The following is a 27,873-nucleotide window of genomic DNA, read 5'->3' as shown; positions in this document are numbered from 1 at the left end:
TTTTTGCACAGGCTCCGGAAGCACAGGCCCAGCGACCATGACTCACGGGGGCAGCCACTCCGTGGCATGTGGGATCTTCCCGGACTGAGGCACGAACCCGTGTCCCCTGCATCGGCAGGCAGACTCTCAACCACTGCGCCACCAGGGAAGCCCAGACAGTCCATTCTTGTAATCACAAATCACCAACTTCAAAGGGACTATTGATTTGAAAGGACTATTGATATTACATATTTTAAATGGTCACATGATTCATCCACTTAAACATTAGGACTTATCATTCTGTTGTGACCTTAATTTCTCTAACTACTGTCTTGTGTGTTCTTATTTTGAAGAGCTAATTTCTTCAAATAATTTAGGTTCCAGTTAAAGTCCTACTCCTGCACAGCATCTCCTAACTCCCTCTAGGTAAATGTACCCTATCCCTTCTCTCCTTCAGTGTACTGACACACTATTTTGATGGTGTCAACATTTGTAATATGCTACGTTCTGTTGCCACTTAACTGTGATATCTCAACAGCAAGATGTTTTATAATTTGTTTGTAGTCACCCACCCCAGTGCAGATGATAGCATTATGCATTTAGAATATTCCTGATGAAACTTTATTGAATGAATAAATGACCTGGTACAGTTTGCCAGAGCAGAGGTAGTGAGGCATGGACTAGAAAACAAAATCCTGTAATGAGAGTGAGAGGATTGTGTTTCAGCTCTGCCAGTACCTGACTTAGGAACCAAGGTAGTCATTGAGGCCTTTGGGGCCTTATCTCTAACTCAAGTCCTCTTGTAACACCTGACTGTTATCCATATATTGAAATAATACCCACAAAAATGTATAGGAAGTGAGCAAGAATATGGCAGCTAAAGGAAACCACAGAACTAGAGATTTATCTCCTTATTTTGTACTTACAGAAATTGTGTCCTCAGAAATTCCTTTGTATGACACAAGAATCTGAAAACAACTTGCCATTAAATATGTTACTTGAGCTGTAAAACTCTAGCTAAAAATGTCCCAAGAACTCTAAAGAGATATAGAAACCAAAAGGAAAGATCAGTTTAATGGGATGTAAACTGATGCTAGAAAAGGGTTAGTGATACACAATTTCCTTTAGTGAACATGTTGTGTCTTATCACAAGGTGTCACTTCACCAAAAAAAAAAAAAAGAGGCTGAAATCTACTTCTTCTGTTAAAAGTAGCTGGTTATGATTTTCACATAAAAATAGATATATGTCCAGGAACACACCCTTATTTTAATAATATGCAAGGTGTGATGTGGAAATTACCAGTATCTTGATAACTCCTACCTAAAACTGGACTTGAATTATATATATAATTAATATAGATTTTTTAGAGTATTTATTTATATACATGCACTTACACTAATGATCTCCAAGTTACAATGGCTGGACTTATAATTTTTTGACTTTGGTGCAAAAGTGATAAGCATACAGTAAAACTGTACTTACAATTTTGGTCTTTTCCTGGGCCATTGGTATGTGGAACAATACTCTCCCAAGACGCCGGGCAGTGGCAGTGAGCCATAACACCCAGTTGACCACACGATCATGAGGGTAAACAGCCATACACTTACAACCATTCCGTTTTTCACTTTCGGTACAGTATTCAATAAATTACATGAGATATTCAACACTTTATTATAAAATACTCTTTTTGTTAGATGATTTTGCCCAACTGTGGGCTAATATAAGTGTTCTGAGCATGTTTAAGTTAGGCAAGGCTAAGCTATCATGTTTAGAAGTTTAAGTGTATTAAATGCATTTTCAACTTAAACATGTTTTCAATTTACCATGGGTATATCAGGATGTAACCCCATCAAAAGTTGAGGAAGACTGTAGTTTCTTTTTCACCTTACAGTGGTAAGACAATGGTATAATATAATTACAAGTTGTATTGAGATTTTTTTAAAAAACTATATGATTATCAAAACCTAGAAACAATATATTCTGAGTCCTCACTTCCCTTCACCAGCAGGAATCATCTGTAGAATGTTGTATATGTTGCTATAGATCAGAATATGTCCCCATAATCTTATAGCTGAAAATTAAAGTCAAAATATGACTTTTACCATCATATCAGGCCAACTATGCTCCTTATGGAATCTTTTAGATAAATTTTGAGCTGTTTTTTAAGGCCGTCAGCCTTATTAACTCCAGAGAGTATAGTTTTGACCAGGTACTGGAAGTTGTATCCAGTGTACAGAAATAAAGAAGTGAATGTCTTCAGAATACCAAGGTATAGACAAAGGTGGTTACTCTGTAGATAAAGTAAGATAGATTTTTAAAGACAAAGTTAAATATGTGGTGATTCATTTATTTTCTCCTAAAAGACTATTATTTCTCCACTACGGGCAAACTGAGGTATGGGAAACTAAACTATTTCACCAATATCACAGTCTAATTTCAATCCTTCTCAAACTCCAAAATAGGAGTAAAATAATGGCAAGAATAATGGCTTTGAAGGCATACAAGTCACAAGTCACAAGTAGCACTTACTTACCAAGTAGTGCAAATGGTGTGTGTGTGTGTGTGTGTGTGAGAGAGAGAGAGAAAATGGAGTACTATTAGGCAATAAAAAGGAGCAAATATTGATGCACTGCAAAACCTGGATGAATCTGAAAGGCATTTTATATATTCTATGTCTTGTTTTTGTTGGTAAATTCCCAGGTGTATGTAATTTAGTCAGCTTGGGCCAATATAACAAAATGTTATATATAGGGTGGCTATAGGCAATAGGGGACAATATAAGTATTTATTTCTCAAAGTTCTGGATGCTTAGAAGTCCAAGATCAGGACACCAGTCAATTCAGTTCTTGGTTTCTGGTGAGAGCCCTTTTCCTGTCTTGTAGATGGCCACTTTCTGGCTATGTTCTCACATGCATGGCAGAGAGAGAGGACTTATGTCTCTTCTTCTTCTTATAAGGGCACTTATTGCAGCATGAGGGCCCCACCCTCATGCCCTCATCTAAACCTAATTACCTCCTAAAGGCCTCATCTCCAAATACTATCAGTTTGGGGTTAGAGCTTTAATACATGAATTTGAGGAGGACACATTCAGTCCACAGCAGTAACTGTCAAAAATAATTGAACTAAACATTAATAATTTCTGAAATTTATTTTATGTAAATTATATATCAGTAAAAAACAATGTGACAAAAATAAGGCTGAATTTTTTGAAATATTTTGTAACTCTGACAGTCTACGTTATTGCTAAAATGTAGTCTGTGGTTTGGTGCTAATCTTCAAACTGTTTATTGCTGGTCTTACTGGTCTGTCATACGTAAAGAAATTAAGAGCAAGTATTTAGAAACTTTTATAGCAGTTTGACATTACCCTGGCTTATTTTCCCCTTTTTTCTTTTTCTTTCTTTAAATTTTACAAAAGTATTAGACTACAATGGACTGAGAAAATGTCTGGTCCTCTATCAGATGGTTGAGAAGACTATACAACAATAAAAAGTATAATAAATCCCATTCATTCAATAACAAAATTAACTTCTTGAAAAGAGAATAAAATTTAGCATTTATGTTACTGGTATTGGTCAATAGTAGATTGTTTAACATTTTAATATCTTAAAAATCTTTTAAAACACAATTACATCTTGATGTCTTTGTTGCAATGTGGGCAAGGAACACTTTTAGGAAGATCAAAATATCACATCTATTCAGAGCAACTGTCATAGATATCTTTTCTAGACTATTTTGCATTATTATAAAACATTAATTTCACCATATTTTTCTTGAATTAATGGAGAGCTTCAGTGACCCCTGCATACTGGATATTTTATGTGAGTTTTTTCTTGGAAGAACAAAATCTTTCAGTAAGACCAAGTCACAACCTAAACTTTGGAGACGCTAATGAGTAGCAGAAAGAAACTGCATTTGTTGTCAGGAGACCAGTCTCAATTCTAGATAGGTGGGCAAACCTGGTAGTCACTTTCTTTCTCTGGACTTAGATGTCATCATATGAAAAACAGAGAGATATTAAACAGCATAATATGTAGTCCCGTGACCAGCAGGTAATCCCTGATTCTCTTATACATGTTTTATATTGTGATATCTTTCTTCAACAAAATCTAATATCTTTCCTGTCTTTCAGGAATTTCCCAGTGTCTGATCCACCAGGAATTCCCCTCTTTTCTCCTAAAACAACTACAGATAAAAACTATTGTTCTTCCTAAAATTTCTAAGAACTTGAGAGGGAAGAGAGAAGTGCAGTTTGTGATCAAACTTTGCTTGAACAAAACTTCACTAATGCTCGTTCTATTATTCTAACGCTGAATTTCTTGTGACTCAGGGCAATTTCTAACACGTTAGGTGACAGAAATAATGAGAAGATCACAATCCTTTGACCTAAGTTTTCATGAAGTCAGTAGTTCCAAGAAAACTTCTGAACAGAGACTAAAAAATGCTCCTGGAATTAAGAGTCCAATGATTTAGGGACGGCCAGACTCTAAGCTTGATCAGCAAGCGTCACACAAACTCTCCAGCTGTGATTGAAATGACCTCTAGTACAGTCTTTCCAGAGAAGTCTGCCTCATAGCATTCTGCCCATAAGGAGGGTGACATACAACCAATTTACCTGGGATTGGCTCAGTTTATGCATGTTGTCTCAGCATGAATATTAATAGCACTCCCTTTCACTCTGAAAATTTCCCCACACGGACCTTAGATTATATGTTGCCTTCCTTTGAGGCATCTAAACTCAACTTTTGACTGATAAGCCTGGGAAATTCTTTCCCTTCTCCAAATCCTAGTATTCACTAACACCAAATTGGTTGCTATGCCACATTCTTCCTTACCCATAAAGCTTAGTAATTTGTGACATAAACAAGTGATTCTAGTACTGGCTTAAACAGTATCCTAATAAGATGGCTCATTTCCACACTCAATATTAATTCCCACAACCAATATTTATAAATGCGGAAAAGTAAACCAATCCCTTTTCCATTTAATTTAGACTTCTATTTTTTATTAATGCCCGGAATTGCCATATTTTTTCCTATATTCCCCCAACAAAATCTTCTTAGACATTTATGAGCTTCATGCATCAAACAACATATTCTTTCTTCTATCATCACCCCACTCTCAAACTTTACTATCTTAAATATTTAAGTTTATCATAACAGTAATGATCCTCTATCTCTTTGATCACCTCTTAGGGGTATCTGCCTTAGATTTAGAAATAAGCTGTGAATGAATACCCTGGGGTATAATTTGGAAAATCGCATTTTTATGTTTGGATTTTGTTTAAAAACAAAAAGGCGGAAAGAGAGAGAGGAAGAGAGAAAAAAAAGAAGAGAGAAGAGAAAGAAAGTTTCTACATCAAGTTCAATGAATTGTGAAGCTATAATTTCAGCAACAGTAAAAGCTGACAGACTTTTCATTGAAAGTTACCAGACACTCCTTTGTTTAACAACAACACATACCACGTGTTCAAGAGCAAAAGTGTGCCGTTCGATTCAGAAGAGAAAAAAGCTGATTGTATGCTTTTTTTTTTTTTTTTACTTAATAGGGGAAGGAATAAAAATAAAGATTCTTTATTCCCATTTTGTTCTGTGACTTTTCACAGCTTAAGCTGGATGCTGCTGCTGCTGACGACACATCATTTACAATATGAGACTATTGTAAATACCTTCTGCCAATAAGAGATGAACAAGGTGAAAAAATTACAGAATTTCCTACCCCAACTCAAAGATGAAGCAACAGTAAGAGGCAGAGATAGGTTCTTGTATATACACATGGATATTCACATACATTTATTTGGCCTATGAGTGACATGTGGTTTTAACTCTATTGAGGGCCTCTAATAAGCCTAGATAGTGAGTCAGAGCCAACGGTACAACCAGCTGATTTAGTAAGTTCACCCCAACTGCTAATCAAGTCCAATAAAACCGAGACAAAATAATTAGCCAACTGAGCTATTTGGCTGAAATGGTTGATTCATTGAGCAGAATAATACACTCAACAGTGCCAGGCAGACTAAGAACACAGCCCCTCATAGGCCAATTAAAGGAAGGTAGTCTTTTATGACTGAGTAAGTAATGGATCTTTCCTCATCTCCTCAGTCTATCTTGGGAGAGACCCAAGACAACTTCTGAGTTGAGAGGTTTATACTTTTAAAAAGGATCTAGAATAATAAAACATTTTATTGTACTTAGATTTTCACTGATGCCAAATCTCATCACTCTTCTCTCTGGCTGGCTGTAACTTTCAAGATTTATCTGAATGTTAAGTGCCATCAACAGTTCAAATTTTCAGTTGGGTTCACTGCAGCCAAAAACATTATGATATTAGAACATTAAAGATATAGATTAAATTGCATAGCAATGGTTGCCTTCCATCTTAACAACATGGAGGCATGCGTTTTCAGAGCATCAGCCATTGTTTATTTTTGTGCATGAATAGGAAACACTGGTAAAATTTGTACTGTGAATGACAAGAGTAGGAATGAAAAAGTAGCATTGAATGGTTTTCTATACTGATGAAGAATGAAAAATTTATCACTTTCAGCTTTGCTTTTACATCTGTTTTCTGGAAAGAAAGAATTTAGTGCCAGTAACAAATATGTTAATTACAATTTGGGCTATAGCTTCAAGATCTTTAAGTAAATGCCGAATACTTTAGTTCAGTCAGGAAATTTGCTAGGACACATTTCTTCTGACAGCTGCCAAGGAGAATGTCTGTTTTTAATACTTGAAAGATATACCAGATTTGTACTTTTAAATAACCACAGTTTTACAGCTCCTATTGGAGGCTTATTGAGCTCTTGACTAGGTTTTCAACACTGAATGTCAGAAGGTAGCCTTCTTCAGATAGTTTTTTTGTGCCAACCATACAACTACTTTAGACAGCATTTATCTCAGAGTCAAGAGAGCTAATTGTTTTGCTTTTTTATTTTATATAAACTCAAGATCATTGAAAAATGACGGATATAAATGTCCAACCCATTGGTACCCAGAAAGCCTAGGTTTATGAGCCCAAGGGAGTGTAACCCAGCCAGCCCATTCAACTTGGCCAACCTCAGGGGCAATGCTGGTCTTCATACTCAGATTTATTGTGCGGTGGTCCTCATTATTTTTAGACAGGCAGAAAAATCAGCTTTGCTGTATAATGATCTCTTTATTTCCCTCACCTAAAACTGGCATAGTACTCCAAACGAAGCAACCAAATTAGTGACAAATGGTAGAAAAGATTTTCCAATTCTAGTTTTCCTACACAATATTTTTATTTAAAAAAACTAGTAAAGGCAAAAGTAGACTTCATTTCAAAGGACCTAGTGCATTAATGTATTTCAAAGACTTGTGTAAATATTTTTGTAAACTCCTTTTATAGCTCCCACCTCTTCTTCCCCATGATGATAAAGAAACCTAACTCCTGTCCATAAAGAAACATTGAAATTTATTTACAACTGGATGGACTTAACGTTTTCCTTAGCATGACTTTGGTTGTCCTTTCACTCTGGGCTTACTCAGTATAAGATTTCAACATAGTTGAAACTAATGCTGACTTTCCTACAAAGGCAATAGTCTGAATGTCTTGACATTTCATAAGCAAAGGACATAATTTTATGCTTGTTTAAACTACTTTATAAAACCTCATGAGAAATACTAAAAATAGTCCATGCCTTGAAATTATTTTTTGCATCTATACTACCACTTGGAATCTGATCTTCTTCAGAGAAGGAAAAGAAACACACAGGTACTCAGTCATCCTTATCAACATCATCAGCATTGCCTTCATGATTTCTAGGTCTACTATATGCCAAGAATTATAGTAGACACTTAAGGTCCAATATCTCATTTTATATCCATAAAAATCTTTTATGAGGTAAATACTATTATCCAATTTCATGGATGAGGAAACAAAGTTTCAGAAAAGTAAAGTGACTTGCCTGAGGTCTTGTAGCTTTTAAGTGGCAGAGCTGAAATTCATATCCAGATTTCTTGAGACTTTCTTTGAGGAATGAAAGTAGTAGAGGACAAGGCAATTTTCTCATAGGGAGCATGAAGTAGCAAAATACATGCCCCATTATTTGTTCTATCTAGCCACCCAATGACATCTGGGCTTAAAATACTATTAAAATATATTATGAACTGTGTAAGTCAGGAATCTGGACTTTTATGTCTCACCTCACCAGAACACACAGGTATGGGTTTCAGATGAAAAGTTCTAGGAATACTTAGAATTGGCTGCAGAGTATGTGCAAGTGAAAGTGTGGTCAAGAACAACAACAACAACAAACAAAAAGGTAAAGACATGTGATTGGTAGAAGAAGGGAGATTTACTTAAAGACGAATCCCTGATTTTCGGGTTGAAGGAATTTTAACAATTATTTAGACCCATCTAATGTATGAACTATTCTACCACATTTGACCATTCACTTGACTATCTCCTGTGACTTAAACAAACAGCCTATTTCCTCTTTTGAGTCATTTATTTGTTTACTCATTAAACACAACCACAAGTACTTTTTGAAATTACATTGTGCCATGAACTGTTCCAGGCACTGACAGGATACACAAGCCAATGAAGCTTTTTCTCAAGTTCTTTCTTATATTAGCCAAAGTCTCTTTCACCACTAGTTCCAAACTTGGGTACAAAGTTTACCCAAAGAACTATTTAGAATGTTTTTTTTCCAAGTGATATCATTTCAAATATCTCAAGTCATCTAACATGCCACTTCGTCTGAGAGGGGGCCCTTCCTCCACTGTTGTTCTACTTTTTCCTTTCACTTTTAAAGAAATGAAAGTGGGAAAACTTTCTCCCATAAGGTATCTTTGGTTTTGGAGAATGAGAGGGGCCATCAGGAGAACAATGGGTAAGGAACACAAAACTGGTTGTTTAGTGTGGCTCCAGTTTGACTTTTAGGGATCACTGTAAAGGGCATACTTGATGTAGTTTAATATTAACCAGCCCAGGTTTCTAGGGTTAGGAAGCAAACAGAGGTTTGAAGGAAAATAATGAATGTGTATTTGGCTGGAATAATGCTTGTCTTGTACCTCTTGAAAATCTAATTGCAAGCATAGGTGACTAGATGAGGTAGAAATGCAGCAAAGGAAAGGATACAGTAAACATATTTCTTCATGTGACACAGTTTTTAGTTCTATAACTCTCCTAATAACTACCCTCTGAGCTTGTTCTAGTTTATTTATATTCATTATAAAATATGACTCCAAAAAGTAAACTCAATATTATATTTCCAATGTGAATAGTGGAAGTAAATCAGAACAAATGATTATCATGTTCTAAATATTATATATTCTTTTCTTTTCTTTTTTTTTTTTTTTTTTTTTTTTGCGGTACGCGGGCCTCTCACGTTGCGGAGCACAGGCTCCGGACGCGCAGGCTCAGTGGCCATGGCTCACGGGCCCAGCCGCTCCGCGGCATGTGGGATCTTCCCGGACCCGGGCACGAACCCGCGTCCCCTGCATCAGCAGGCAGACTCTCAACCACTGCGCCACCAGGGAAGCCCAGTACTTGTTATTTTTAATATATACATACAGTCAGTCCTTGGTATACACAGATGTGGAACAGGCAGATTCAGGGGGCCAACTATACTATGCCATTTCATATAAAGGAACTGAGCATTGTGGTATCCACAGGGGTCCTGGAACCAAACCCAGAGAGACAGCTGTATCAGCTTTTCAGTATACATGATTCTTTGTGTTTTCTAATTGTTTTTACTATAGGTCTTATTGACCAATCCATGCCCTGATCTCCTCAAGGGAAGAAGTGTATCCTATGTGCCTTTGTGTTCCTCACAGCCTTTATTTAAGCAGAGTAGGTAATGTTGGCTATAATAATAATAATGAAGTTCATAAAGGGCAATATAAAACCCAACCACTATGAAAATATGCAATATGATTACAAGTTCATTATGAACAAGGAGTATCTGTTGAGCATTTTGACCTGAATGCCCTTTCTGCACGTCAAATTCATGAGGGCTAAAATCAAATTCATTAATTTCCCTTGCCTAAATTCCTCCTGCTTTGATTCCTATTTCAGTGAGTTGTGCTACTGGCCCAAGTCAGAAACATATACACCCTTGACTCGCTCTCCACCACCAAACCCAAGTCCCGTTGATGTCCCTCCAATCCATTCACTGATCTCAGTCTTTATTGTTAATATCCTATCTCTGTGCCTCCTGTCTTACCCTCGCCCCCAGCCCAGTCATTCTGGGCTGCTAAAAGCACAAATCTGTGCATGCCATTTCCTCTGCTTAAAAACTTCATTCTTTTCCATGGGGTAAAGTCTCAAATCCCTAATAGGATTTATGCAGTCTTTTATAATAGTGTGCTCCATTTATACCACTTCAACATCTCATCTCTCTTGATCTTCACCCCAACTTCCACACCAACATTATTCTGACTCCCCTAATCAGCTTCCTTCCCTTACCTCTATACCTTTGTACATGTTATTCTCTCCACAAAAAGCACTCATTCCCTCCTACTTGGTTAACTCTCTCTACTATCTCCAGTCAGTTGGCCCTGGATTATATGTTCTTATGACAGAGTGCATAGACCTGATAATAACACTACTTGTCTGTCTCCTCCACTGAAACGCAAGCAGAGTCAGGTGTATCTCTTTTGCCATTATATTTCTTCCCTCTAGCACTGTATCTAGCCCATGACAGGACTCATGGTGTTTTTGAAGAAAGGAAAAAACAGTTAGACGGGTTGAAGGAAGCAGGGAGATAGAAAGGAAGAAAAAAAATTTTTAATTTTATTACTCTACTTGCTCTCAGTATTTAATTTGTGAGGGTCATCCCTGAACCACCATTTTGGGGCATAACCTTAGGCTAGTGGCTTTTACTATTGATTCAGTTACCATCTGTTTCTTGCAAATAGGCTCATACTTTTGTGAGGTCGTGGGTTGAATACAGTGGTCAACATTCATAATTCAAATTGATCTATCTAGGGACCTTCACCTACCCACCCCCAATGGACAACAACAGTATGCTGTTACAAACCGGACTATTCAGCCCACTCTAAAATCCCTGTTTATTACTTTCATGGAGTCAGCCAATAGCCAAGTCAACTCAGTCAACTGAGAAGTTAATGAATGTTTGCTCTACATTCAGCACTGCACTAAGCACTCAAATAACACTAAATGAATATGTCTTAAGAACTTGGAACATGCTCTTAAGAATGTTTGTCTAGCTAGGAAAATAAAGCTAAATAAAGTACAAGAATTAGAGAAATGTTGTGCTACAAAGATGCTTCTGAATTCACACATTAGAGTAGTTTAGAAATAAATATCAACTTGATATTTGATCAACAATATCAAAGAAATAGCCATATCAACTACAACATCAATATGAGAAGGTAAAAGCCATCAACCCACAAAAAATCCCATGGGAGTTAACCATGAGGTGGATATTTACTCACCAAAATCTCTCGGTTGGTAAAGGTACAATCATGAAGGCCTTCTCTGTTCTCCCTACTATTTACATGAAAAGTAGAATGCCAAATACAGGGCATTCAGCAATCACTGGCTCAAGCCATCGTCCTCAGCCAAAAACATCTCCCAAATGCGTGGGAGCGGCAGCCAAGGTGTTTTGGTCAGGCACTGTGAAATTGCCTTGGCTGACTAGGCTTCATGTGATTCCAGCAAGGAAATAATACCCTGTCTTCTTGCTCCACTACATGTGCTCAAAAGAAAGAAAGGGTGTCAAGGCTTCCAAAGTATCCTATCACATGTTGTGCTCCAACTGTCAAACAGTACAAGGTAAAGAAATGTAAATGCTTTTGGCCACTTTCTTTTGCCAACCAATAAAAGACAATATTTGTTAAAATGTTGAAAGAAAACATGGCAGCTTATATAATAGGTTTAAGCAAGTGAAAAATCTCTTGGATGGGACCATTTCACTCCATAAACACTGAGTTTGTTTAGAAGCCACAGCTAATTCTGCTACCCATAGGGATTGCTAACGGTGGGGGCTGGGTGTGTGATGGAATGATACCACAGTGAACAAAAGTAGATAGAAAAGGGCAAGAGCAGGGTATGTGTCCTGACCATACACTATGTTAGCTTAATCATTAAGGTTATTTCTTGACTGGGCTGAAACATTTCAAAACCCTTGAGCTCTTCCTTTAATAGTGTAGGTAGGGGCTTCCCTGGTGGCGCAGTGGTTGAGAGTCCGCCTGTCGATGCAGGGAACATGGGTTCGTGCCCCGGTCCGGGAAGATCCCACGTGCCACGGAGCGGCTGGGCCTGTGAGCCATGGCCGCTAAGCCTGCGCGTCCGGAGCCTTTGCTCCGCAACGGGAGAGGCCACAACAGTGAGAGGCCCGCATACCACAAAAAAATTTAAAAAAATACTGTAAGTAAAGTATATAATGAGACCATTATGACTCAAACCAAAAGTACTTACGTCTAGTTAATAAGCAAAAATACTTCGAGGTCCCTCTTTGCTATTAAATGAAATGATACAGGCGAGTATGGTAAAGACATAAAGGGAGTAAATCTAGAGTCAGCTTTGCACTCTGGCTCTGCCAGTATTTAGTCTTAGACAATTTAGCTGAGGCTCTCTTAGTCTTAGTTTCCCCATTAGTAAAATGGGGCTGATAATACAGTCATTAGGAGAATTAAATGAGAATAAATCTGTACAGCACAATGGTTGGTACATGATAAGCTTTACTATATGTTAGCTATTTATTAATATGTTTATACCTCCTTGTTCCTAATTCTTTGACATTATCTGTAGTCTGAAATGTGGATTAATGTCAAGAATCTGGGGCCTTTGGGCTTCCCTTAGACCACAGGGGATGTTCTCAGCATCTCTTCCTGAGGACAGAGAGACTCCTCTTCAAATAAGCCCACCTTCAGTGTACCCAAGATCTCATATCACATAAATAACATACATGTGTAAATACACAAAAGTGATAATTATTCATTCTGATGTCCTTCTTTTCTAAATCTAGAGTTTCTTGCAGATGATATCCAAACTTCTTAATTCAGTTTCCTAATGTTTCTAATAGTAGCAAATAGGGAGGAAATGTGTTTTTTGGGGGAAGGAGATATTGGAGGGGCTGGCATTGGTGACTCTGGAGAAAAAAAGTAATTAAGCATTGAAATATATGTGTAACTCCAAATGCTGGGTATAAGAATTTGTAAATATTTAGTGCTGGGATAGATCCTGGAGATCATGTAGTTCTATTCCCCTTACTAACCCCACACCCCAGGGAAATGAGACTCAACAAAGTTAAGTGATCTGTCCAGATTCACACAGTAAGGTCTGGGCCAGAACAGAAGGAAACTCCAGCAACTTCTGGTGTGTGTTCTACTGCAGTGTCTCTAAGAGCTGAAAAACTGTTTTCTTAAATAGCTCAAAGTGAGCATTTACAACAAAACTAGTTTTTTTTAAAGCATATTTAAGAAGCAGAGTCAATATTCTTTCCCTTGATTTCTAATTAACTGAAAAGTGTTTTTTTCTGAACATTACAAATGTGAGTGTCTTAGTCCATTGGGCTGCTATAGCAAAATATCACAGATCTGCTTATAAACAACAGAAATTTATTTCTCACCAATCTAGAGGCTGGGAAGTCAAGATCAAGGCACTGGCAGATTTCGTGTCTGGAGAATTCTTCCTTCCTGATTCATAAACAGTGTCTTTTCAAAAAGCAGAAAAAGAAAAAGACCTCTGTGGTGTCTCTTTTATAAGGGCACTAATCCCATTCATGAGGGCTCCACTCTCATGACCTATTCACCTCCCAAAAGCCCTACCTCTTAATACCATCACATTGAAGGTTAGGATTTCTTTCTTTTTTATTTATTTATTTTATTTATTTCTTTGGTTGCATTGGGTCTTAATTGCAGCAGGCAGACTCCTTAGTTGTGGCTCATGGGCTCTTTAGTTGTCACTTGCTGGCTCCTTTAGTTGCGGCACATGTGCTCCTTAGCTGTGGCATACGAAATCTTAGTTGCAGCATGCATGTGGGATCTAGTTCCCTGACCATGGATTGAACCCCAGCCCCCTGCATTGGGAGCACGGGGTCCTAATCACTGCGCCACCAGGGAAGTCCCTAGGATTTCAACATATGAAGTTTGTGAGGACATAAATATTCAGACCCTAATAGTGAGTGATCGGTAAATTTAAAAACAGGTGTTCTTGCCTCTTTTTGAAATTTGAGTGAACATGGGTGCAACTGCTTGTTGTTTCTTATGTATTCTTTTGCCTTTGCCTCTTCTATGCATTTGCTTCTAATATTCTCCCTACCTGGCATGTTCTCTCTTTCTTCCTCAAGTATATGAAGCCTCTTTCCTTTACAGATCAGTTCAAGCATCTTTGAATCAACCGCTGATCCTCCCAATTTTCTGAAACAGACTCCTCTCTTTTGAACTCCCATTTCTCTTTATTGGTGTTTCTCTCAAGGAACTTTTCACTTGTAACATTATTTAAATATTTTAATACCCCTATAGTATCAAGCACAGTATCTCACACATAGTAGGTGTTCAATATTTTTAAAAAAGCAACCAAGTCTATATCTCAGTTTAAAATACCCTAGCCCAACTAGAAATGGCCATTGCCAATAACACAGATCCTTTCATACCCAGGTTCTTGAACCTGAAACACTGTCTCTCAACAAAATAGTTTATGCAAACAAAATAATATGTTTTAAAACTAACTTATTTTCTTATTTTTCTACTAAAACTCCATGTTGTCATTTAATATCAAGATATCATTAGGAAATATTATGCAACTTAACTTTAGTATAGTATTCATAGAAACCCAGTTAAGCTTATTCTAATTTGGCTTAGAATTGTGAACCTTTTTCTTGCATTACCAAGAGTGAGAACAGAGAGTAGGAGAGAAGTGGCGTTCAGGAAAGCCAGAGACTCAAAGCCCTAGTGCAAGAGACTTAATTCCATTACATAGCTTACCTTGTGGATTTGCAGGAAAAGAAATGTGTGTGTGTGTGTGTGTGTGTGTATAAACTAATAACTTATATACAAACACACTCTTTAAAATGTAAAGACTTTTACTATTACATCTATCTACCTTTGTAATAAGTCTTTAAGATAGAAAGAAAAAGTATTTTTAACTCCATCTTACAAAAGCCTGGGACACAGAAGGATTAATTTATTTACTTAAGGTCTAGAATTCCAGCCTTGAGACTAGAAGCTATGTCACTTGACTCACAGTCCTTGAATCTTTCTACTACTCTATTTTGACTTAAGAAAAATTGTACAATAGTACATTTCTGCATTTTAGCACCAAAAAACACCTCTAGAGTAGCAGTAGTAGCAGCAGCAGCATCAGTAGTACTAGTTGTTGCTGTGAGAAATTGTTATCATCTTAAAATATCTTTAAATCCCTCATTAGATTTTTTAAAGGTGAATTGACTTTTTAAAGAGCCCCAGTATTTCCCTTGAGCCTAATTTTAGAGACTATTTCTTTCCTCTTGAAATATACTGAACATACTCTATCACTTTAGAGAAATTAAAGAATGCTGAGGATTTGAATTTTGACCAGAGTAGATATGAGAGGGCTTCAAGAGCAACAACAAGATGTCTTTCATATAACATGTGTTTAATGCATTCTGCTTTCATAAATGAAGCCACTAAAAAACTAATTTCTACCATTAGCGGGGATCGTAGGCAAAAATCACTGGCTCCCTCCTACTTAAAGTTTTCTGTTTCAAAAACAGTTTTCCTGAAAGTGAAGAAATTAAAGCATTGGGAAGATATCCGTGACCACAGCTTCTAATAGCAACTGCCCCTTTCCTTGATTTATCCAGTATTTACAGTCTATACTACTGCTTTTGCACAGGTATCTTGGAATAGTTTTTTTCCCCCTCTATTATCTCCCAATAAAATTTTATTTTTTGCGGGTAGATTCACACATTAAACTAATTCAGATTAAGATATGAATAATCTATGAAGTATACATTCTTCTTGATATGTGGGAAGAGGACTGAGCGATAGCATTTTGTTACTGACGTTTTTCTCATAGTATAATCTTTAGACCATCTGAGTCAAAAGCACCTGGGGTGTTCGTTAAAATGTAGCACAGACACCTGAATAAGAATCTCTCTGTGGATGAGGCTCTGGAATCTGAGTCTGATACACACTAGAGCTTGAAAATCAGTAAACTAGAGGATTAGGGAGGGGGCACAAGAAGTTACAGATACAGACACAAAATATGGCTTATGGTTAAGGAAGGATAAGTAAAAGCCATGCACCAAAACCAAATGGCTCATCTCTAAACTTTGCCTGACTGCTTCTCAATTTCCTGCTCTGCAGGTTCATAGCACAAATCATTTCTCACCAAAGGTTATTAACTTTCCTTATGTGAAGAGATTTCACTAGAAATGTGAAATTGTTCTGCCAGAAACATCACTGGTAGGTTCTGAAGAAACCAGCTCCAGGCAGCCTTCTGGCTGCACGACCCAGTGGACATCTATAACTGAGTTCCTCATGGGCTCAAGAAAGTGCTGTAAGTTGGGTGGTCTCTGTGAACAGTAGTTCAAGAAGTAGAACAGAAAACACTGAATGTAATTTAATATAGCACATACTCTCAACTCTGACAAGGCCCAGGTCTGATCGGTGTGAAGATCGAATTACCTCTCTGTCCACAGAGGGACACCCCTCCCCAAGCCCCGCCACTGGCAGCGTCTGTGGGAAAACTTCCTAGCAGCTGTGCTACCTTATCTAGTCAAAGGAAAGAAGAGGTCATCAGATTTCAGGGCTGCCAGTTGTTAAACCTTTATAAGACCCACAAGAAGGGAGGTGGGGGGAAATGGGGAAGGCCTAGAGGGTTTTAAGGACAGATACACAAAAATAGTTCCAATTCCTTTGAGAACATAATCTAGGATTTATTTTCTGAAATAAAAACCTGGAAGGAAAAAAATAAACACACGTTAAACTTTTAATGACCAAATATCACTTAGGGATTTGACTATATTTTCCTTCCTACATTAATGTTAGGGAGCCAAAACCAGAATACTCAGAAAGACTAATTGCAAATGAAATTGAGACTGATAAGCATTTAATTAACTTTTGTCATATTTATTTAGTGTAGTATACTGGGCTACATTAGTAAAAAATAAAAGAAAATTTAAAAATCAACCTTTTAACCTAAGAAAGAAGTATTGAACATTAAACAGACCAATGACAAAGTCTTGGCATCACAAAACAATCAACCCATAAGATTTTCAAAACCAAATTAGAGGTCAGCCTAGCTAAGATAGTGATAAATCTCATCTATACAATGTTAACTGAAGCTGAAACAAGCCACACTTTGACTTGATCAGTTTTTTTGTCAACTTTCCTCATGAAAGCCAGAAACTAAAACCTTGAATTCTACACTATTCTTGGGTCCCAAAGTTACTAGCGTTTTCTAGAAGTGAGTTTGTTTCATGAGGCACTAGAGGTGAATAATGTCACTCTGCTTCCCCACAGCCTCCCAGGCTGATCCCTCTACAGCCTTGAGACTAACTCTGTTTTACTGTTATCTTACTTTTGTTTACCCCTATCTTAAAGCTTAAGCTTCTTAGGTCAAGGACCCTGTCTTTGGTGGTTTATACTTTCTGGAGCAATATACTTCTCTGTAAATAATTATATTTGGTCATCACAAGACACTTCAATTGGATTTTCCCATAAAAGAGAAAGTTCTTTAAAGAGTGCTTTATAGTTAAAGCACAACAGAACCCTTTTGGAGTCTTTTTCTATGAGACCTATCAATACATATACACGATGGAAAAGTCTGAGGCACAGCAAAGCTAAGGTCACAGTCAAAGGCGGTTCAAGTGTTTCTCAGAGTCTGGACTACAGTCACAGTACTAGGTGTGACTATGGTCACACAACAGAACTCTGGTTCTGTTGGCAGAACCCTCCAAATCAGGTAAAAAGTGATGAATCTGGGACTTCCCTGGCAGTCCAGTGGTTAAGACTCCGTGCTTCCAATGCAGGGGGCGTGGGTTTGATCCCTGGTCGGGAAACTAACATCCCACATGCACACTGCACAGCCTAAAAAATAAAAATTATTTTTTAAAAAGTGATGAATCTACTAAGTATTGTTATTTTGGGAGAATTTGAGACCAAATAGTTTATTGGTTTCAGTGAAATGACTCTAATTTGGAGTATTAAAGGTACAACTAGACCTTTGTTTACCGGTAAAGGCATCATCATAGTACGTATGTGATGAATTTCATTTTCTATTTCTCCAGCATGGATTTATGTTGTGATTTCAAACTCGGTGGGGCATCAGAATTATTAAGAAACATTTTAAAAGAATTAAAATCACAGCCAGGTATCAGAGCCTTGCCTATCTCCTGTTGGACCTGGGAATCTGTGCAAAACATCAGAGGTAGATTGGTTTCTGATATTCAGCTGGGTAGGAGACTCCTACATATGCCGCAAAACTTGAGTGAATCTTCAGAAGGTGCTGTCCTATACCTGTTTGAAGCACCTGGTATGCACAAGGAAGGTCTGGAGCCCCAGACTCAGAATTCAGGTGCGTCCTCAATTCACCAGCACCCAGTCACTTCATATGAAAAGTTTAAAACAGCCCCAAGACTTAATGACACAAATGACTAAAAAGTTCTAATAATTTTGGAACAGTTGGAAAGTTGATGGGGATGTATGTGGAACTGGCTCACCCTTGACAGTCCAATAAAGTCACCTGGGAAGCTTTATAAAAATACTCATGCCTGGTCTCTATCGCAAGAGATTTTGGTTTAATTGGTCTGGATGGGGCCCTGGAGGGGCCTCCTCAAGACTTAATGACACAAATTTTCTAATAATTTTGTTTTAAAATCTCCCCAGAGGATTTTAACATGTAGCCAAGCTTGAGACCCGCTGGAAAGGATGAGACATGTCCTTTGTATAATTATTGTTTCATCCTTTCCAGGGCATCAATGAAGTACTTATATAACCAGATACATTGACTAGATTTTTGACATCTAAGTCTCACAACAGTATTTTGGGGTAAGTACTAAAATTCTCATTAAGCAGATGAAGAAATAGAAAATATGCTTGTCTTCCTACTCAAAGTATGGTCCACATATTAGCAGCAACAGCATCACCTAGGAGCTTGTTAGGAATGCAGAATACCAGTACCCAAGCCAGGTTTTCTGCATCAGAATCTAGTATTTTAACAAGATTCCCCAGTGAGTTGTCTACATGTTAAAGTTTGAAAGGCACACTGCTCTAGGGAGGATTCATACCCATGAGGCTTCTCCTGGGAGTGAATGAGCCTTCCCTGTACACTGCCTGCCTTGCATATGAAACTGTTTGGTATCAGTTCCCTCCAATATAAAGAATTTCCTCACTTGAAAGGGTAACTCACTTGAAAGCATAACTCACTTGAAAGAGTAAAGTGGGGCTATATCACCCGATCTCCTCACTTTGGCTTTTTCCGTCAAAGAACTATATATTACTCAATAAAGAAGATGTATTTTTAGAGAATCTAAAACAAGAATGGAATAATCTATAGGAGAGCAACGTTTGTGAGATGTCCTGAACTAATGGTTTGTGTTACCTACTTTGACCTTTGGTTGTGTCCCCAACACTTGTTTGAACCTTCAACTCCTGGCCCTGACCCTGTCTCACCCTAAATCTCAGCAGAGCAAAGAATAAAAAGGATCTTAAATTCTACATACTGATGAAGTACTTGTGTTAGGTAGTGTTCATTCATTCATTGTTCACTAACATTTCACTGGATGTTATGATTCAAAGATGAATAGGACAGCATTTCTGATTGTAACTAATTAATGAATTATTGCAAGAGACAGACAATAACAGATCATTACAATATGTGTGACAAATGAGAATACCATATGTTTGTGAGGGCATGATAAGATACATATAGTTTATACACTGCTTTTTGGAGTATGCATTATGGCAACCTTCTTGCAAGCAGTTTGGTAATGCATATTAAATGTCTTAAAATGTTCTTGAATTTAGATGGTTTATACATGACCCATTAAGACGACATTGTATGAAGTTTAGTAGGGAGGACGGGACCAGATTTATATTTTGGAAAGTTTATTTTGGCTCAATGTAGGGAATGGATTGAAGGGGCGTGCTGGACTGGAAGCAGGGAGATTAATTAATAGGCTGTCATAGCAACCCAACATTTTTCTAATCTAAGAAAAGATGAGAGCCTGGAATGGGGCCATGACAATGTCTGGCTTCTTTGAGCCTAATATGTTTCTAGTCTTACCTCAAAAGTGCCTCTTCTAGGAAATAATCAGAGATGGACTGTCACAAGCAAAGATTTGCAAAGATGTTTACTGCTGCAATGTTTATAATAGTAAAAATTTTGAAAAAAAACCCCCAGAATATCCAAGTTATCCTTAAACAAATCATAATATCTCAGTTTGATAGAATGTATAGTCATTAAAATAGTATAAAAATTTTAATGAAGTGGGGCTAATATAGTATAGTATTAGACAAAATCCTGTGATCAAAATTACCCAAACATTTTAGTGTGGTCTACAAATTCACTCAAGCTCTAATCTCTTCCTAACTCTCTTGTCTTATGCCTATGTCACCTCAGCTGTACTTAAATGATAGTTATTCTCTAAACATAGCAAGTTCTCTCGAAATCCCATGCTATTGAATATGCTAGGATTTTTTTCTGTGGTTTTTTTTTTTTTTTACACAAATTCCTTTTTTTCTTTATAGCTCAGAGAAAAGTCATAGCTACCCCACCCCCAGGACAGCTCAGGTCCCTGGAGTCATCTGTTCAATTAATTAATTATCTATTTAATCGTCCCCTATCATTTTATGAGTATGAACTGTAACTTACTTCCCCTCAGCTTAGTTCTGGTATGTAGGATCTACTGTAGAGCTTGGAACTGTATCCTCCCCAAGTTCATCTCCATTTCTCATTCAGAGCCTCTTCCTCATGGAGATTAATTACCTTACTGGAATTAAAGTCTACTTAGAGGAGCCATACCCTTTTCCTACTGAATATTTGAAAGCCACCAAATGGTGAAGAATATATCTTAACTGCTGTTCTGACTTCTTGAGAGATTGATTTAAAATGTTTAGAAATAAGTTGATTAGTAAATTTGCTGATAAAATAGAGGAAAACTTGTGCAAACAGCTTTATGTAGGTAAAGATTTAATTATTAAAGACAAAAGAAAATGTCTTTCTTCTTGGAGGATTTTAGAAGGGCCTGTAAGAAGAGATTGGACTTCAGAGAAAACAACTTGAGCAAAATTCTGAAGGTGGGATATCGCCAAGTATGTTTGCAGTAAAATGAGTGCATGGCCTGAGGCCACGGCTCCATGGAAAGCCAGTGGTGGAAAATTAAATGGAAAAGTCTAGGGGGCTTCCCTGGTGGCGCAGTGGTTGAGAGTCCGCCTGCCGATGCAGGGAACATGGGTTCGTGCCCCGGTCCTGGAAGATCCACGTGCCACGGAGCAACTAGGCCTTTGAGCCACGGCCGCTGAGCCTGCGCGTCCGAAGCCTGTGCTCCGCAATGGGAGAGGCCACAACAGTGCGAGGCCTGCGTACAGCAAAAAAAAAAAAAAAAAAAAAGAAAAGTCTAAAAAGAGCCAAGCTTTGGTATTTGAATGCTTATGTTGAAGTATTGATATTTAAACTTTATTTTTCATATTCTAGGGATTCATTGAAGATTTTTTATGTAGACAATGACCTGCTTATATCTGTGTATTGTAAAATTAACTGAAAGTATGTGAGAAGGATGGCAGAGAGAAGAACCTGGAGGTTGGTAGCTCCTAAATTGGTTGCTTCTACCCAGACCTTCATCTGACCTCTGGACCTGCCAACCAGTCTAGAAACTGATCTGCCTACAGGGCCGTCTCACATACTTACACCAAACTCATCATGTCTGAAAGAGAGTTTATCAAAGTTATTTGTTTATCCCATGAATTAAATTGTGCATGGATAGGTAAACATACCCACGTAATAAAAAAAATCTTAAGATGTTGGTTTCCCAAAATAACTAGAATTGGGGAGATCCAGAGTACTCCACTGGGGCCCTTGTGTTCTGTAAGTTTAGAGCAGATGAAGGTAAGTGTATCACTTGCCAGCAGGCTGCAGTGCTTGAACGTAAGGAGAAAAACGCAGAGGGCCATGTCTTAGGGTGAACCTCTTCAATCCAGACAGACTTCCAATTGAGACAACTTTGTGAATGTTGACTCAGGCTAATCACAAGGGGATAATCTGGAAAAGGAGGGGAATCAGATGAAGGGAATCAGACAACCACATATATAATTAAAATATCGTGTAACAGATACAATATATAAGCATACTGCATTAATGTTTTTTTAAAAGTTGTATCATGAATTGAGTTCTCCGTCTTGCACACCAGCAGTCACTTCCTCCTAGGCTGGCCACAACTGTCACACAGTGTGCGACAAGGCAGTGCCTCAGTGCATACGTATATACATTTACATACCAACAGTGACCTAATTCATATTCACCTTAAGCGTTTTCATTTGGTGAGTAAATTAGAGCTCTGTTATACTGGTAATGGCTGCATACACTGGACTGTAAATTTTCCATCAGTTTCTATTTTTTTGGTCTTTTGGTTTTCACCAATTATTGAACTCACACACTTAAGGATATGGGAGGCGAAATTATTTTCCTATTAGAGGAAAAAATGCTAAAATGAAGAAAGCTTCGAGAAATCTGTATAAAATGGCTGGTTGCAAGACACTGTGATTTTGATGCCTTCATTAGCAGTTCCTCACTCCACACCAAAGACATTACATGAGGTTAGACCTTCTGTGGTTCCACTGACATTGGGTAGGAAGATGTTGGTTCTTTCCTTCCTTTGTGATATGAGAATGTTTAAGGCTGTGTGCATCTAGGACAGTGTGCATCTAGGGCAACTATGGGTCTTCCAAAACCAGTTCTTCACATTCAGTGTAAAATGAAACATGTATTATGACCATGTTATTACCAGTGCCTAAGTCATCTTTATATAGTGCTTGGTAAATAACTAACTGCTTCTCTAATAGTATATTATTTGGTCATCACAATAGCTCTGCAAAGTGAATAGAGATGATGTTTTATGTTCATTTTTCTTGTAAGAAAGTCTGGCTTGCTCAAGGCCACACAGTAGTAAAATCCAGATCCAGTATTTCAATACAAATATACTAATAGTCATATTTGGAAGTCTGAAAACTCTTGTATTGCTCAAGAGCATTTTTCCCATTTGAGGGGCACAAGTCTTCTCCAAGTTCCACATGTCTTTTATTTCCGAGGTTTGCAAAAGGGACAATAACCTACATGCTGAGGTATTCTTAAAGAAATATTATTTCAATGTATTGTAAGGAGCTCTTGTCTGATTCTTAGAGAAATAAAACATGCCTTATTTTTACTTTCTTAATAAATTACTTGCAGGAAAAGAGAAAACAGACAAAACAAAAACTTATCCAAAATAAAGAAAACCCCTGTATTTTTTCTGAAATATTATATCCTGACAGACAACATAGGTTTATGGATGAAGCTTGAGTTTGGACGTCAGTTACACTGGCAGCCCCTGTTCCTCTTGCCTTGTTCCAATTTTCCTTTTATCACTAGCAATTATCACCTTCTCACATACCACATAACTTATACTTTAATTATTTTGATTTACTATCTCTCTCCTCCAACCTGAATATAAGTTCCAAGTGGGCAGGGATCTCTCCTTTATTCTCTGAAGTATCCCAGCACCAGCACAGTGTCCGGCTAGTATAGTAGGAACACAATAAAGTTTGCTGATTGAATGAATGAATTCCCACCTGGGTGGGAATTTTCACTTTACCACTTACCAATAGCAGAACTTAGGAATGTTATTTAACTCTTCTAACGCTTTTTTTTTTTTTGCTATACACGGGCCTCTCACTGCTGTGGCCTCTCCCATTGTGGAGCTCAGGCTCCGGACACGCAGGCTCAGCAGCCATGGCTCACGGGCCCAGTCGCTCCGCGGCATGTGGGATCTTCCCGGACCGGGGCACAAACCCATGTCCCTTGCATCGGCAAGCGGACTCTCAACCACTGCGCCACCAGGGAAGTCCCTTGTAATTTTTTTTTTTAACGCTTTTTTTTTTTGTATGTGTGTTAAAATGTAAATAACATGAGTTACCATTTTAACCATTTTTAGGTGTGCAGGTCTGTGACATTAAGTACATTCTCATTGTTCTGCAGCCATCTATCTCCAGAATTTCTTCATCTTCCGCCAACTGAAATTCTATACCTACTAAAGAGTTCTTCATTCCCTCCTTCCCTCAGTCCCTGGCAAACGTCCTTTTATTTTTTGTCTCTATAAAGTTTGTCTCTATAGGTACCTCATATAAACAGAATCAGACAGGACTTGTCTTTTGTGACTGGCTTATCTCGGTACAGTGCCTCAAGATTCATCCATGTTGTGACATGTGTCAGAATTTCTTTTCTTTTTAAGGATGAATAATATTCCATGTTATGTGTATTCCACAATTTGCTTATCCATCCATTTGCTGATAGATAACTTGGGTTGCATCTACCTTCTGGCTATTGTGAATAACGCTGCTGAGAACATGAGTGTACAAATATCTGCTTGAGTCCCTGTTTTCAATTCTTTGGGGCATACACCTAGAAGCAGAATTGCTGGATCATATAATAATTCTAATTTTAACTTTTTGAGGAGCCACTATACCAGTTTTCACAGTGGCGGCACCATTTTACAGTCTGACCAGCAAAGCACAAGAATTCTTTCTTCTCCACATCCTTGCCAGAACTTGTTATTTTCTTTTTGTTTATTTGTTTTGTTTTCTTGTTTTTGCACTAACCATCCTAATAAGTGTGAAGGAAATCTTTCTGAGTTTTAATAGCTTTATTCCCACATAGTGGGGATAAACACAGAGATTTCGTGACCAGCACAGTTCTAGCACAGAGTGGGTATTTACTAAAAGAAGAATTTCCTTTGTTTATTGTTATATTTGGGAAGAAAATTTCCACATAAATGTTAAGAGAGTCACTTCCACTTTTCCTGTTATTATCTAAAATTCACTCATACTGGTAGAGACATAAATCAGACATAACGTATAGGAGAGGATAGAAAGCTTCATTTTTATTTTTCTCTTTTTACCCAAAAGAGACTATTACTGACTGGATCCAATGGTAAGAGTCCAAGTGATTATAAACTGAGACATAATTTTAATGATTTATATTTTCTTTTAATGAGAAAGAACTGTGAGGAAAATTAAAGAAATCAGGACAATCTGATTCATGTATTAATAGTGCTCTCATTGAACTAAAGCAGGAGATTATTTCAGCTGAACAAATTGCTGATTTACACATCTAAAAAAATCACTGAAATTAGATACTAGATTCAAGTGAACAATTATTTGACTGATTTCATCATTCTATCATTTAATAACAGTCACAATTCTTCTTTCTACCCCTGTGGAGATTCACACTTAGTCTAGACTTAATAAACAAAAATGTTGGTGCTTAGGGAATTTTAACTTTAATATTCAGTTTAACTGGCTTCAATTCCGCAACAGTTTACCAAACAGACATCATGTGTAAAGCATGCATGGAATACAAAGGATAAGATTCAGTATATACTTTTAAGAGTAAATTTGATAATCATTATTTTAACGGTTACAAAATACTGAGAGGATTAGATCAAGACAGCAGAATGAACATACAGCTCTGCGTCTTTTTATGCCTCAGGTATCATATCCTCTATACCAATATCTATTTACAAATATAGTAAGAGAGAAAATATAATAATCTTTATTTAAACAATTCAAATTAGTTAAAAGAGGATTGGATCAATATAAAGAAAGGAACATACATGTCCCATTGCTCTTCCGTCTAAAATATCATGAAATAAAAAACATATTTATATTTAAAATAATATAACCTGTAATAGCTCTTGAAAATAGAAAAGACGCCTGTAAGTAATCTACATAATTTGAAGTATTTTTATCTTTCATTCATAATCACCAAAGAGTTTATGATAAACATAACCAGAAGCTATATTTAGGTGGGCAGGGATACTTAAATACAAAATTTTCAGAAAACAAACGAATTACCAATAATTTCAGAAAAAATAATAAAGAAATTTTATACAAGCAAATAAACAAATATAATTATAAAAAAGAATAACAAAAAAGATGCAATAAAGAAAACAAACTTTATAATTATTCTCAGCTTTTTAAGAATTCTATATCCATAAAGAAAGAAATAGATTTTGTGGAAACAAAAGCTAAAGTAGTTGAATTGTTAGAAACAAACAAATAAGTAAAAAAAAAAACCTTGAGGGATGGATTGAGTAGAAAAATGTGCACAGCTAGATAGTAAATCCATGAGCTGAGGTTGGAGCCAAGGAAATGTCCCAGAACACAGCACAAAGGAACAAAGAAATGGAAAAAATGAGAGAAAAGTTAATAGACAAGGAAAGAAAATTCCAGCATCGATTTAATAAGAGTCCCAGAAAGAACAAACAGACTGGAGTGGGAGAAATGACAAAGAAATCACATAAATCCAGAAGAAATTTTCGATCTAATGGCACAATTGAAAGAGCTTATGTACTACCAAACAAGATGAATAAGAAGAGACATGTACCTTGGCCACTATGCTGCAGGTTCAGAATTCCAAAGATGAAAAGAAAAATCCTGTAAGATTTTACAGTGGAAAAAAAATAGGTAACCTACAAAACCACCCCAAACACAAATCAGATGAACAAGAATCATCTCCTTGGCAGCACTGAGAGCCAGAAAATGATGAAGCTATATCTTTAATGTTGTCACCAAAAAACTGGTTTTAAACCTAAAATACTATACTTAAACTAATATTCAAATTGGAGGGCAAAATAATGACATTTTCAGATGTGCAATGAATCAGAAAATTTACCACCCACAGTTGTTCTCTGAAAAAAATTACTCTTCAGTATAAAACAGGAAAAAGGATCCCAAGAAGTGGGAAGAAGTAGGCCAACAGAAAAAGTAGTGAGCAAAGAAACCTATAATCCTAGTTACGTTTAAATAGTTGTGGAGCATAATGTAAAAAATCAAGTAACAATCAAATTTCTGGAACTAAAATCTCAGATGATTTCAACAGAGGAAGTTGGTAGAGGGCTGGGGGTATGATCATTGGGGAAGGAGTCAATTTATAATGTCCTAAGGTTCTTACCTTTTCACAGAGAGCATTTAAATTCAACTAAATGAATATATATATGTGTGTTTGTATATATATATAGTATAATTATGGTAAACGATAAAGTTATACATTAGATCTAAGCAAAAACAGAAAGAAGTTCAGCAGAAGTTAAAATTTTATGAATACTAATATTATATACAAATTAGTTGTGTAAATTGGCAAAACCACTAGAGAAGAAAAATGCACGTGGCAAAAACATGTGATCTATTTAATAAAAGAGAAAGCATGGTAATTCGACAAATAAGTTCAAACACATCATTAATCACACAAAAAAAAACATGTTAAAGGTTAAAGTCTTCCATTAAAATACAGAGGTCTGATGGAGTTTCTAAAAATCAAGCTATATACTATTCACAGTGAGGTAGAAAAAGTACATAGAAGGCAAACACAAACAAAAGTTAAGTATTGTTGTAAAATTAATTTAAGACAAAACAAATTTTAGACTAAGTATTTAACATGTCAGAGTGACATTTTATATTCTTGAAAGCTACAATCTATTAAAATATACAATAATAAACATTTATCTACAAGATAGCTAGCCTAGACTATATATTAAAACTGGTATAAATATAAGAAAATATTTTAAAATCCTGTATTATAATTAAAGACTATAGTATGCCTATAAGAAATCAACAGTAGGGCTTCCCTGGTGGCGCAGTGGTTGAGAGTCCGCCTGCCGATGCAGGGGACACGGGTTCGTGCCCCGGTCCGGGAAGATCCTGCGTGCCGCGGAGCGGCTAGGCCCAT

The sequence above is a fragment of the Phocoena phocoena genome, chromosome 12 (assembly GCF_963924675.1).
Source record: "Phocoena phocoena chromosome 12, mPhoPho1.1, whole genome shotgun sequence".
NCBI classification, from domain to species: Eukaryota; Metazoa; Chordata; class Mammalia; order Artiodactyla; family Phocoenidae; genus Phocoena; species Phocoena phocoena.
The sequence above is the reverse complement of the archived record's forward strand: the minus strand, read 5'-3'. Positions refer to the sequence as shown.